Here is a 13972-nt window from a genome sequence, read left to right as displayed (position 1 = left end):
TATGTAGTGCTTGTCTCATAGCAGGTGCTCAGGCAATTTCATCCCTTCCTCTGTCTGTGCCACTCCCACATTCTGCTAAGTTTCTCTTACTGAATCAAGGTGACAGGGAGATTTCTGCAGGGGTTTCCAGTATAATTTATTTTTATTATTTATTTTCATTTTTATTTTTTGAGATGGAGTCTCACTTTGTCACCCAGGCTGGAGAGCAGTGAGGTGATCTCGGGTCACTATAGGCTCCGCTTCCTGGATCAAGCGATTCTCTTGCCTCAGCCTCCTGAGTGACTGGGACCACAGGCACATGCTACCACATCTTGCTAATTTTTGTATCAATATCATTTTTATATGTGCATAATGAACAATGTTAGCCCTGGAACCACAAAACTTGAATTTGAATCCTTGCTCTGGTGCCACTGGGGAAAAATATCCCCGATTTGGACAAATAGCAGGACTTCTTGGGAACTCGGCTTCCACATCTAACTGGACAACATCTGCTCCCTACCCCCACAGGGCTGGGACAGAGCCTGGGTAAAATCATGTGCACTGAAAGGCCTGCAGTGTCTAAAATGCCCAGAAAGTGGAAGGCATCATCATTTCTGCTTATCTATATTGTCTCTTCCATGCCCTAACATGGATTTTTCTGCTGGAGGAATGAGGCCTTCAGGACTGAGCTGTGCGTGGGAGCATGAGTTGGAGTTTGATCTGCTTCTTTGAGTGAGTCTTCAAGTATGTAAATGCCATGAGCCGATCTAATTGAGTCCCACCTTTGGGTTATCTTCCCCTTTCTTTTCTCTTTTTCCTGATGTGTGTGAAAGCTGGGCCTTCTTTCCTATATGTTACTTTTAGTGATGGTCTATATAACCAAGAGTGAGCAGCTGCTGAATTGGCTGGAAATAATCCCAGACTTACTGGATGAGAGCATTACAATCGGATCCTGATTCACAAGACTAAGGGCTGAATTCCATGACAGAGGAGTCAAATCTCTGGTTTATTTACAGGTAAAAGGGGCAATTTAATCTGATGCAAGAGGTGTTTTTTTTTGAACAGCAGTGGTACTTGTATCTTTCTCATGTATAGTTAATTACATCTTTTAATATTTTCCATCTAACAACATTTATTCTTTTATCTTCCAGGCATCCTTGGTAAATTCATTTCTTTTTTCTCATTAATATGTTTACTAATCCTCAAACATTTATTGCACTTCATCAATAAAGTCAGAGGATGAACAGAAATTTGGATTTTGAGCAGTTGAAGCTACAGCCAGGTCAGAATCACAAAATACAGGATTTCTGTCTGCTGATGGCTTCATTCCCCAGCATGGGTTTTGGGGATCAAGAGGCTGGGAGTGAAGAAAAATTCAAGTTCAGTTTTCTTCCTGACTCTTGGGGCATTCTCAGCTCACTGCCTGGGGCATTGTGGGTGTCTGAGGTGCAATCTTGCTGGCTTCAATACACGTGTGTCCTAAGAAGCATGTTCCTGAGAGAAGTAATCACAGTATCTATAATAAGTTAGGGGTTTAGAACTCAAAAGCAATGATTTAGAATGTTGTTCTCTTGCCAAGTCTTCTTGAAACTCTAATACCTAGTTTCTTCATAGGTAAGATGGAAATGAATAACACTAATAATAATAATGTGAATTCTCATTTATTGAATATTATGAGCCAGACACTGTGCTAGGCACTTCATATAAATTACCTCATTTGATCCTTATATCAACCCAAAAAGAGAGGTGCTAATTGTGTTCCTCTTTAACAGCTGAGAGAATTTGGGCACAGATGAGGTAATCAATTAACTTACTCAAGGACACATGGACAGTGAGAAGCAGGGCTGGAGTGATCATCGTGTAATGAATAAACCCTGGATTGGGAGCAGAGACTTGGATTTCTGCCTTGATTATCTCCTAATTCTGTGACTGTGGAAGTCGCCCAACTTCTCTGGGTTTCAGGGTTTGTTTTTGGGTTGTTTTTGTTGTTTGCTTGTAAATGAAAAACATGCTTGGACAAAAATGGACTTTACTTAAGCACTATTTTAGCTCTGACATTCTGGAATACTAGAAATTCTACTGAGAATAAAAAGGGCCACTAAAGTGAACTGAATAGAATTCTCTCCCATGCAGAACACTCCAGATGGCCTTGATTTCTAGTGGTGACACCTCTATGCCAATGCCTGTGATTACTTTGCAGCAAAGTTCCTACCAGGCTCCGAGCAGTTCTCAACCATCTCACACTCTAAGCCCCTTGAACAGTGCTCTCAATTCTGCAATTTCTCCTCATATGCCCTGAAGCTCAAACTGCACGTAAACAACCAGTCCAAGAACAATAATTCTGCTTCTTGGGATTGAGGAGTGTATCAATTTTCTGTAGTTCTTTGTAGCAGAGCGAGCATACATTATAGAGTTCAAGTGTTTTGAAAATAAGCTATGAAGAATTGTTATCTGCCGAAAGAACTGGCAATTTGTCAGCGTTCAGCAGCTGCAGGGCTGAGTGACTCTGAGCAGTGTATGCTGTCAGTGCTGACCTCAGGGAAGTATGAGCAGAGGAGGTGGGGGTAAGGAAGGGAGTGCTCCTCCGTATCTCAAAGAGAAAAATAATTTAGCTGTTGGAGGTGTGAGAGGACTTTTACAAGAGTCTAAAAGAAGCTATGTCGATTGTGATACATAAGTCCTAATTTGCAGCAAGATATAAAAGAAAAATCATAAAAACGTTGGTACAACTCAATCTTAGCGTCTTGACCTATCTGCTGTTCTCATCCAGCCCTAAGAACTCATTTGCTTGTATCAACACCAACAAATCTCAGTCTCCTTGATAAATTTTTTACTTTCCTTCAGCAATTTTGTAGTTCAGATTTCAGTTATGGTTGACTGTGGCCTCTCAGTAACTACAGTTTGAAAAATAAAACAGGAATCTTCTTTTTCATTTTGCTAATTAATCTTTCAGTGGTCTCTGCTTTTGAAATAGCCTTTTTTTCTCTCTCTCTTTCTCTTTCTCCCTCTCTGCCTTTTCCTGCTTTCCTTCTCTCCCACCACTGCCTTTCTCTTTCATATTTTTAGAATTCTTGGAGAGGTTGCTCAGTTGTCATTGATCTCTCAGGTTAGGAGTGGTTGGCAAGCAGGACCGGAACCATGGACAGTGCCACATATGCGCTTGCTTCTCCAGATGTACCATTTTGTTTAATTAAAAAGCATTTAATGGCATCACTTTAGGGCAAGATTGAAACCTGTAGAAAAAGTTTATATACTCATTTAGAAGCTACAGAGCTGAAAGTGGACTAATATGTCCCTTGTTGTTCTAGGAAAGAAGATTTTTTATTCCTAAGAGCCTAATAGCTCCAGACAAAATTTGTGTCAGAAGTTGCTAGCTGTTAGCAAGGAATGAGGATCCTGTGACAGCTGGTAAGATTAAAAAGGAAGAAAAAACTAGAGTTGACTTTGATTGGAAGTTTTGGGGCCAGAGTTGGGGCTGTATATTCCTCAGTGGAGACTAGTGAGTGGTTTTCCTAGGGGTCTTGGTCAACGTCAACCTGCCTGAGATGGAGACATCTGGGCGTTTATAGGAGTTATGGATGAGAAACTGGGGTACATTTTGTTCTCGCAGGAATAGAGTATCAAATGACATGCAAATTGGCCACCACTATTTTGCTGACATTAGCTCATGTAGTTTGCAGAATGTCACAGAGCTAGGAGAGTAATAATGTAAGTATCAGGAACATCACCTAGAAGTAAGGGATAATTCAATAGGGTAGAGTGCGTTTTCCCAAATAGCCGTGATTAGGGGAGGTCCTCTGTTGAGGAATGAAGGTTGAGAGGCTTTGCTGCTCAGAGGATCTGGTCCTGGAATTATAGTAATGTAGAGAGAGGGACAGAGATCTTATGAAATCCATGTAGCATCAGAGACTCAAAAGTATTTAAATGTGATTTTATTTATTTTGTGGTATGTGGTACATGCAATTACAAATATAAAAATTTAAAGGTACAAAAGATGTTATGTTTTTATTGTCATGAAGGAACATTTAGCTTTTGCTATATGAATTTGTTAAATTTGTTCTTTTATGATATCTCAGTTTTGTGTCATTTTAAAAAGTCTTTGACTTTAAGATGATAAAAGTCACAAAGTTATAAAAATATATATTGCCATATATTTTGTCTAGCACTTTTATGGTTTTATTTTTTTAATGTTATTTTAAAAAATTTCAAGTAGCTCTCTCTCTCTCTTTTTCCTGTTTGCAGCCATCTACTTCTCCTACCCAGAAGTAACTGTAGTTATAAATTTTTCAAGAATCCTAAAATGTGCTGTGCACATAAAAGTATATACTTGCCATATTTCTTCCTCTTTATATACAAGTAATAGCCTACTGTACAGACTATAATGCAACTTCCTTTTTCAATTAACAAAATGTCTTAGAGATAATTTTATATAAGTACCTAGCAAGTTGCCCCACAGTTTACAGATTTCAGACTGTTAGGATATGTGATTCTATTCAAGCTTTGTACCATCCCTGTTCCGTAAGTGAACACACATTTCTGTGTTACAGATGAAGAAAACTGATTTACCAAGAAGTTCTGTGACTTGTCTAACTCTTATTTTCTCCAGTAGTAATGGGATGGATGCAAACTCAGGTCCAGTGGTTCCAGTGCTAAAGCTTTTCTTTCCCTACACACAAAAATTATAGTAAATATTCCTCTAAAAACTCCTTCTCAACTTATTCTGCTAGAATGGAATTACCCAGTTTTCACTTTTCTTTATTTTATCCATATCTAGATTGGTAGCCATTTTATTTCAGTATATTTTACATATAATTCCACTATGCTCAGGCTTCCATTGTTGCTAAGTCAGCTGTCTATGGAACTCATTCCCCTTTGTCATACTCCTATGAGGGCTTTTATGTTTTTTTCCCTTTATCTTTGGTGTTCTGTGCTTTCACTATTATCACATTTCAAGGTATTTTTATTTTTCAATTTTATTCTTCTTGGTATTTGTTGGACTTTCTGAATCTGTGGATTGGTATCTCTTACATGTTCTGGAAAATGCTCTCCAAACTTTGCCTCTGAGTCATTTTCTCTCCTCTCCTACTTTTGGAACTCGGGTTAAGCATGTTAGATTTTTTTTTCACTCTACTCCCTTATCTCTTTGTTTTTGTAATAGCTTTAATTGGGATATAATTCACATACCATACAATTTTTAAAGCATATAGTTCAATGGTTTCTTAGTATGTCCAGAGTTGTAAAACCATCATGGCAATAAATTTTAGAGCTTTTAATCACCTAACAGAGAAACTTCATGCCCTTTAGCTATCATATCTCAATTTCCCATCTCACCACGAGTCTACTTTCTGTCTTTATATATTTGCCTGTTCTGGACATTTAATATAAATAAAATGATGTAATATGTGCTCTTTTAGGAGCAGCTTCTTTCACTTAGCATAATGTCTTTAAGATTCATACATGAATGAAGTACATTCATCCATGTACTTCCTTCCTTTTAATGATTGAATACTATTCCATTTTATGGATGTACCACATTTTGTTTATCCATTCATCAGCTGATGGATATATAGGGCTCCCCCCCCCCCCCACAATTTGTCTATGCTGCTATAAACATTCATTTAAAACTTTTTGTATGGACATAAGTTTTCATTTCTATTGGGTGTATACCTAGGAGCAGAATTGCTGGAATGGTAACCATAACATTTAACTTTTTGAAAAACTTCTAGATGGTTTTCCATAGTGGTTGCACTGTCTTACATTCCCACCAGAAATATATGAGGGTTTTTATTTCTTCACATCCTCACCAACCTTATTATTATCTGACTTTTTGATTATAGCTATTCAACTGGCTATGAAGTGGTATTCCATGGTGATTTCAGTATGCATTTACCTGATGATTAACAATGCTGAGCCTCTTTTAAAATGTGCTAACTGGCCATCTTCTTTGGAGAAATATCTGTTCAGATTTTTTTTTGCCCATTTTGACTGAGTTATCTGGTTTCTTAAAAAGTTATTAAGTGTGCTTTTACATATTTTAGATACAAATTCCCCATCAGATACAGTTTGCAAATATTTTCTCCCATTCCATGGGTTGTCTATCACTTTCTTGATAGTGTCCCCTGAAGCAAAAACGTTTTTGAAGAAGCCCAATGCTGATTTTTGCCCCCCCCCCCCCACCTTTTTTGAGACGGGGTCTTGCTCTGTAGCTCAGGCTGGAGTGCAGTGGCATGATCATGGCTCACTGCAACCTTGACCTTCTGGGCTCAAGCAGTCTTCCTGTCTCAGCCTCCCAAGTAGCTGGGACTACAGGCATGTACCACAATGCCTGGCTAAATTTTAAATTTTTTGTAGAGTTGGTGTCTTCTCATGTTTCCCAGACTGTCTTGAACTCCTGGGCTTAAGTGATCCTCCCTGCTTGGCCTCCCAAAGTGCTGGGATCACAGGTGTGAACCATTGTATCTAGTCTAATTTTTCTTCTTTTATTTCTTGCACATGTGGTGTCATATCTAAGAATCCATTGCCTAATCCAATGTCATGAAGATTTACCCCCTATGTTTTCTTCTAATGCTTTTATAGTCTTGGTTCTCACATTTAGATATTTGATCCATTTCAAGTTATTTTTTGCATATGATGTGACATAGGAGTCCAACTTCATTCTTCTGCATTGGGCATTCAGTTGGCCCAGCACTATTTGTTGAAAATATTATTCTTTCCCCATTGGGTTGTCACAGATCCTTGTTGAAAACCAATTGATCACAAGCATAAGGATTTATTTTTAGACTCTTAATTCTATTCTGTTGATCTATACATGTTCATTCTTATTTCAGTAATACATGATCATGATTACTGTAGCTTTGTAGTATGTTTTGAAATCAAGATGTGTGAGTCCTCCAATTTCATTTCTCTTTTTCAAGAGAGTTTTGACTATTCTGGGCCTCTTATATATGAATTTTAAGATCATGTTGTCAATTTCTAAAAGGAAGCCATCTGGAAGTTTGATAAAAATTACACTGAGTTTGTAGATTGATTCGTGGGAGTCTTGCCATCTTAACAATATAGTCTCCTGTTCCATGAACTGGGAATATCTTTCCATTTATTGAGATCTTTATTTCTTCCAGCAATAATTTATAGTTTTCAGATATAAGTTTTGTACTTCTTTTGTTAGATTTTTTCTAAGCATTTTATTCTTTTTGAGGTTATTTAAAATGGAATTTTGTTTATAATTTCACTTTTGGATTGTTCATTGCTAATGTATAGAAATACAATTGATTTTTTATATTGATTTTATATTCTGCAACCTTACTGAACTCACTTAACAGTCTAGAATTTTTTTAGTGGATTCCTTAGGATTTTATATTTTTAAGATCGTATCATCTGTAAATATAGTTTTAGTTTTTCTTTTACAATCTGGATGTCTTTTAATTCACTTTCTTTCCTTATTGCTCTGTGTTGGATATCTGAGACAATGTTGAATAAAAGTGGTGAAGCTGGATACCCTTTTGTTGTTTCTGGTCTTAGGGAGAAAGCATGCAGTTTTTGTACCATTAAGTATGATGCTAGCTGTGGGTTTTTCAGAGATGCCTTTTAGCATGTTGAGGATTTTACCTTTCATTCGAAACTTGTTGAAGTTTTTATTTTAATTATGAAAGGCTGTTGGACTTTGCCAAATGCATATCCTGTATCTATTGAGATAATCATATAGTGTTTGTTTTTTAATTCTATTGATATGGTATAATACATTAATTATTTCCATATATTAAATATCCTTCTTGTCTTCTTTCCGTATTTTCCATCTTATTATTCCACTTATATGTTATTGTAGTGTGTGCCTCCCAACTAAAATATGAGCCTGATGAAGGTAGAAATTGCATCTTGCAATAATTATTGGATTTCAGGTGGGAGATCTTTGTGGATCTTGAAATATGTGAACCCACTAAACACCCCCCTGGTAAAAATACCACTAAGAATAAAGGAGAGAAAAACTAAGTTGGATTGAGGTGTGTATTCTGGGTAGTCATTGGGTCTCAATCACCAGGAAGGTGTCTTTTTCTTACAAGTCTTCAAGAAAAAAATTTAAATTTGTGCCTCAGCAAAATGACAAACCACAGACTGCAGAGTCACTCTTGGATCGCATAAATTTCCAGTGCTGCATTCTCTAGGGTCACAGGCCATTCATATTCACCCCTATGGTACCTGGCATGTTAGGAGGATAACAATTGTTTGTTCATTTTATTAGGACTGTGTTCCATGCACTAAGCAGCAGGTTAAATTCTGAGGTTATAGAAATGCAAATCACTATGGCACGTGTATACCTGTGTAACAAACCTGCACATTTCTGCACATGTACCCCAGAACTTAAAGTCTAATAATAATAATAATAATAATAATAATAATAATAGAGAAATGCATGAAATATGGTTTTTGCTTCAAGGAACTCAGAATCAGTAGAGGTAGAAGACACTTAAAATACAGGTGAAAGTGTGTTAGTGGTGCAAACACAGGGGAGGTGAGAGGATGAGGCTTCCTGTAGCAAGTGAGTTCTGTTTTCCCTTTCTCACCTCCACTGCCATCTCCTGGTCCAAGTCATTATCCTCTCTCTCCTGGAATAATAATCAGGTAGGAGCCTTCTAACTGACCTCCCTGCTTTTACCTGCTACCTGTGCAGTTTATTTTCAGTAGCACATCCAGGGTGGTCCTTGAAAAGCTTAAGTCTTCTCATAGCCACAGCCCACACTGACCGCGTATCTTTCCACTGTTCTCAGAGCCCTAGTTGCTGCCATGGTTCACAAGTTCCTACCTTATTTGGTCTTCTATTATGTCTCTGACCTCTCTTGCACTTTCACTTTTGATAATACCACTGCACACACTAATTTCCTTGTTGGTCTGCAGCACATCTCCACCTGGGGTCTTTCCTTTTTTGCCTGCCTCTTCCTGGGACCACTCTTCCTCAGGCATCACTCCTTCCTGCTCCCCAGGCTTCTGTGTAAAGCCCTTGTGAACAAGGCCTTCTCGGATGTCTCTACATAAACTGAAAGACTCTCTTTCTCCCACTCCCTCTCTGCCTGAATCTGCTTTATTTTTCTCTATACCACTCATTCATTTGCTGATGGTCTATCTTTCCAGACTAGAATGTAAGTTCCATGAGATCAGATGTTCTTGCCCACTTGATTCATTACTGTGACTCCCACTGCCCGGCCTGTTTCCTGGACCATTAGATATTTGCTGACCAATTTAATGTACTGACATCCTAGAGTCTGAGTAGGAGGGACTTAGGATGAAAAAATGGTCTGGAATATGAGGTAGACCGGGTGTTCATTGAGCTGAATGATTTATTTCACCCACATGTAAGGGTTGATTTTTGGACTAGATGGTTGCTGATATCCATTTTCATCCACTCATCTCTGAAATACTATAATGAAGTGGCAATTTGGAACCTAAAGTGGACCAAAGGTCTATGTGAAGGACACTGACAGCTTTTTGCAATCTGAAGGGGAAAGCATGCCTGAAGGTACCACAACACATTTCCAGGTAGTGAACGTGGCTCCTGAGACCGCAGCTGGTCATGGAAGCCACCCAGTACCAGTTTGGAAAGCATCTGGTTCTCTTATCTCAAGAACAACCCTTGCACCAAACCCCAAAGCTCAAATTTAATAAGAGGCTTCCTTAGCATAATGTATTATTAACAGTCATGGGCTATTGAGTGCTTCCCTTGAGCCATGCTCTGTGCTGGGAGCTTAACACAGTTCTCTTTTAATCCTTTGAGTTATATATATTGATATCATCTTCATTTTACAGATGAAAAAACAGAAGCTCAAAAAATGTTTATTATTTGCCTAGGGCCATGTGGCTGGCAAGTAGCTAAACTAGTAAGTTTTAATTCCAGTCTGCTAGAGTCCAAAACTCATGTTCTTGGCTACATTGTATATCCCCAGATCAGCCACCTGCAACAGATACATTACTTCAGAGGGTAAGAACACATCCCTGCAGTTTCTCTGCTTTTCTGCCTTTGGAAACATGGAGAGAAAGGTCTGGCTGGAGGATCCATGAAACAGCAGGGAAGAAAGAGGAAGGTGGGGAGTCATGGAGACGACTGGAGAGAATGCTATTGTACAGGAGATGTTGGACTCTGTGTATGTATCACAAGCTAATTAGGAGAACAGATTAAGCTGCTTTGGTGTCAAAATAGCTGTGGGGAAAACAACCTTAATAGCAGGTTGCAGATGAAAGAAAATGAAATGAGAGAGAAATGAGGAACATTTTAAAAGAAAACAATTAGGCTGGAGGGAATGGAGAGAGAAGAATAAAGCAATGCATTTAAAAAAAATTAAAGAAATTAACATGGAGTGGCTTATGCAGATCTGGTGAATGACAGTGGAAGAGTCTAGTCCCACAGAAGCCTCAGTGTTTGCCATGTTCAAAGCCCCACAGTTTCTACGGTACAGGAGACAGAAGGAAGGTGGTAGGCAATTTGGGGGGAATCACTCAAGAGAAACTTCAGGGACCAGGGTGTGCTCTTACCTGCTCATTCTCAGCCTGGCCACTCTCTGTGGTTCTGCCCGGTTTCCCTCTTCTCATTCCTCCCAGTGAGATCCCTGGTCATTCTACCCCTCTTATGGATCACCATCCCTTAGTGGATGGCTCTCAGATCTGGCTCTTCAGCCCAGATGAACCTCCTGAGTTCCCTACCCCATCCTGCACTATCTCATCTAACACATCAAAAAGAAACTCATCTGTCTCTCCACGTGTCCATGTCAGCACATGGTACCACCATCCACCCAGTCATCGGGGCCAGAAAACTGGGAATTTTCTTGACTCTCCTCTCTCTCTCATATATCCATCAGTCATCCACTTAATTCTTTTGCTTCTACTTTCTACATATATCTCTAATCAGGTCAGCATTTCTCTTTACCTTACTGCCACTGTCCTGGTCATCACTTACCTGTACAACTGCAGTAGCCCAAAGAGTTGTTCTACTTCATTCTTCTCACTTCCCAATCCATTCCCCACACAGCAGCCTAAGTGGTCCTTCCAGAATAAATCTAATCATGTCACTTGCCCTCCTGAAAACCTTCAATGTTCCTTTTATTTTCTGGTTATCTGTTGCTATTTAAGAGGAGACCCAAAAATTCAGTGGCTTAAAGCAACTGTTTTATTATATTTTATAATTTCTGGGTTAGGAATTCAGGCAGGGCTCAGCTGGGTGATCATTCTGTTGCATGGGGCATCAACAGAGGTCAGTATCCAGCTGGTAATGGGTTTCACTCACAAATATGGCACTTTGCATGGAAGGTCAGAAGGCTGGCCTCAGCTGGAGCTCATACATGCGGCCCCTGAAGCATGATGGTCTTAGGGTGGTTGGTCTTTTTACATGGTGGCTCATGGCTCCACAAGTCTGAGCTCTAGGGAACAAAGTGGAAGCTGCATGGTGTTTCATGGCCTAGCCTCAGAAGTCATGTAGCACCATTTCCATACTACTCTATTGGCTGAAGCAGTTACAAGCCTGCTGAGTTTCAAGGAGAGGGGTTATAGACCCCACCACGGGAGAAATGTCAAGGAATTTGCTGCCATGTCTTCTAACCACCTCAGGGTGAAGAATGACCTCTGTAGCATGGTATATGTGGCCCTTCACGAACTGGCTCCTGCTGATCTCCTTCCTGCTCAATATTCCCAAACTCATTGCATTTTATGCTCCAAGGCTGTAGCTCTCCTTGGTAACTTACAGCTCTAAGTAGTCTGAGCTCTTATGAGCTGTTGGACTCCTTACTCTGTTTATAATGACCTTCTCACTGTCTTCATTTGACAAAAGCTTTTTCCCCCTCTCAGAGATATATATTTTCAGACACAAAGCTTAAAATCTCAAATTTCAACTGGTAGGATTTCAGAAAAAATAATAGAAAAGTAAAAAATAAAAATCAGATTGTAGATCTATGTTGGAAGAAGAGGTTAACTTTCCAAGTAGTTCATATTGAGAGTGTGTACACAGCTCCTGAGGCTCATTTCTGCTTTCTGTGGCTTTCTTTAAGGCCAGAAATAAAAAAAAAAATTCCAATGGTTGTTGAGATCTCTTCTCACCCACCCATCCACCCGATTAGAAAGAAGAACTTGTGGAGGGTAGGGGATATCACAAGAGAAAATGGCACACCAGTGTGTAATGTCTCAAGTAAGAGGTTTACTTTATACTTAATACTAGTATATTACTGTTCATAATATTATATGGTAAAATTATCATGTTATAAACATATATAAGATCTTATACGAAACTCTGAATGAATTGACACTTGATAATTCTCTTAAGTAGAGCACAGTAAAGCAGTAGTGGTTGGCTACGTTCCATCAATTGTTTAAAATTCTTTTTGACTTTTTCTCTGGGTCTTCTGTTATCCTTTCTGCAGGTTGCTTCTTCAACCCTTACATTTTTCTGGTTTATAGTTTGCTTAGGTCTTGCTTCTGCATATGAATCCTTCCATAAGTTTTACCCAAAGTATCATGGGAGATATTTTTCTTCTTTGGCTTGAGAGCTTTTGGCATTTTCATAGATAGTTTATAAAGATCATCCAATGCCAGGTGTGTCCTCCTCAGAACCGGATCCAATAAGGGTCTCATCTCCAAACCATGGTGTTCAGCAACCAGATTTCTTCAACAGCAGCTTATAGTTTTGAAAGTAAATCTTCCCATTCAGTGCAGTGAAGTGCAGAACATACTCTAATCCAGCCAGGCAGATATTTGATACTGTGGGGCCTCTGAAGAAATCAATAAGAAGACTTTTTAGTCTTCTGCGATCTTCTGTTACATCAGAATCATCAGCAGCAAATATTAGCATGGGGTTTGTTCCCTCAGAACATTTACTGTTCTTAATGTCTTTTAGAGAGACAAAATTCTCAATACCTAATTCAATGAGATCCAGCACATGGTAGTCATACATACGACCTGTTACTGGACTATTTGGCCACTTCTTATTATAGGAGCCAAACATCAATAAAGAAAAATCTGACTTCTTTGAAAAGAATTCCAATGATGTCTGATCCTCAAAAGTTCTTGTAATATTTTTCTTTTTATACAGTATACCATATGGGTTTTTTCAGTGCACACACATCTTTAAGTATTTGCATCACTGCTGCATTTGCATTTTCCTCCTTTAATCAGCATGGCATTTTTATTGTTTTCATTGAGTTTCGGCTCTCTCTTTTCAAGGAATCTCTTGGCTCTTTTCATTTGGAGCTTTACAACTTGATCCAGAGTGTCCATTCCTACTTCTACCTGCAAGTCTATTTTTGACAAAATTCTATTCCCATTCAATTCTCAGCTTAAGTGCTACTCCTTTTAGGAAGCTTTCTGTGAATCAGTCTAGGTTAGATTTTTTTCCCAGGTAGTCAAATAATACTCATTACACAGTATTGTAACTGCTTGTTTAACAGCCTACATCTCTCACTAAACTGAAAGTTGTCAGAGGATAAGACTATGTATTATTCATCTCTTTCTCAGAATTTAACACAAGATTTGGCACCTGTCAATCACTCAATAGATGTTTATTGAATCCCTTACCCTCTCTGTGTCTCAGTTTCCTCACTTCTAAATTGAGCAGGTTGGTTAGCAATTGGGATAGCAACTAGATTTATTTTATATGCGTTTGTCTCATTCCATTACTAGGCATAGAATTGGAAAAAATTATGAAGTTATGACTGGATTCAGCAAGAAAGAAGATGGTGATCCATTAGTGATGTCTACCATGGGCACGGCAGAGGGAAGAGGCACTCTTGTATGCTGCGCATTTAACATGCCTAGATTAGATCACCTCCAGGGCTTCTCCAGCCTTAAATGTATATCATATTTATCTTGAATCCCACACTGTAAGATCTGGGAGTTTCTCATGGTGTCACTCAGTCTAATGTCTTCATTGCATGGATGAGAAAACTAAGACTCAGAGGGAATTGATTCACCTGGATGTCAGAACCTGAGTACAGGGACAGATCTAAATTGAATTAATTTGCACTTA

General features: G+C 38.8%; 1 pseudogene; it reads right to left on the bottom strand.

Moving 5' to 3' along the window:
• Positions 1-12312: 12312 nt before the first annotated feature.
• On the bottom strand, positions 12313-13224 carry LOC101048772 (ribosome production factor 2 homolog pseudogene; annotated as a pseudogene).
• Between the last annotated feature and the right edge of the window lie 748 nt (positions 13225-13972).

This window comes from Saimiri boliviensis, chromosome 1 (genome assembly GCF_048565385.1).
Source record: "Saimiri boliviensis isolate mSaiBol1 chromosome 1, mSaiBol1.pri, whole genome shotgun sequence".
Classification (NCBI taxonomy): Eukaryota; Metazoa; Chordata; class Mammalia; order Primates; family Cebidae; genus Saimiri; species Saimiri boliviensis.
This window is presented reverse-complemented; position numbering and strand designations above follow the sequence as displayed.